Raw genomic sequence first — 1,155 nt, forward strand, 5'->3', positions numbered from 1 at the left:
TGGGCGAAGCGGCGGAGTGCGCGGGGCCGCGGCGGGCGTGCGCGCGCGTGGAGGCGGGAGAGGCCCGCCCGCACCGCCGGGCGCCACTGGAGGGGCTCGGTCCCGCGCCGAGGGGCCCGAGCGCTGCGTGGCGGCGGCCGCGGCCCGCCCCCTCCCCCCCCCCCTGGCAGAGACCCCACCCCCGGCCGGCGCCGGCGTTCCGAACGCCCCCGCCCCCGCTCCTTCCCCGAAGCCCCGGGGGCTCCCACGCCGCACACGTGACCGCGCCCGCGCCCGCGCCCACCCTGGGCTAAGGCCGCGGCCGCTGGGCGGGTCCCCAGACCTCCGAGCCTCAGTTTCTTTCTCTGTGAAGCGGGGATATTTCTAACTCTTACCTGCCTGCCTGCCTGGCTTACCTATCTCCACCAAGGGATGGGAACCGCTGCTTAGATGCGGAGTGGGAGGAGCAGTGGGGGGTGGGATCCTTCGGTGCGGGGAAAGAGCTGAGGCCTGAAAAGAACCGAAGAGGTCTGGGGGAACCTGCAGATCCGAAGCGTGGAGGCTGGCCTTCCCCTCTCTGCTCCTTCCACTCCCCCACCCCCCGTCCTCACAGGCCCCAGGGGAACCTTTGTTTTTTAGTAAGGGAGCTGCTTTCTCAAAGCCCTGGGTCTTTCCCCTCTAAGCTGTAGCAGTCAAGAGAAGAATAACATATGCTGTGTATTGCATTCCCAGCCCTTATAAATTTATATTATTTAAGCTCCACAACAGCCTTGAGAGGCAAGTATTTTATTCCTATTTCCAGAGAATAAAGCCTCAGTAATGCTAAGATGCCCAAGAACATAAAGCTACAAAGCGATGGAGCTGAAATGGAACCAGGGTCTCCGTCTTCCAAAGCTCTTTCTAGGGGCCACACTTAAAAGGAGGCAAAAACTTCTTTTAAAAGGTCATCTTAAAAGTCTCTGGGTGCTGAGGTCTTGGCTGTGACTCACACCAACTCTAAAGCCAGCCATGGCATGGTGAGGTGAAGGACAGTGAATCCCCAGCTGGGGAGGAGAGAGGTGATTGGGCAGGGGCCTTCGGAGGGGCACAGTCTCCACACTCCATGTGGGTGTCCTCACGTGCACCCTGGATTCAGCAGCGCGCACACCCTGCAACCGTGCAGGTCCATGTGGTGCA

This window comes from Neomonachus schauinslandi, chromosome 11 (assembly GCF_002201575.2).
Source record: "Neomonachus schauinslandi chromosome 11, ASM220157v2, whole genome shotgun sequence".
NCBI classification, from domain to species: Eukaryota; Metazoa; Chordata; class Mammalia; order Carnivora; family Phocidae; genus Neomonachus; species Neomonachus schauinslandi.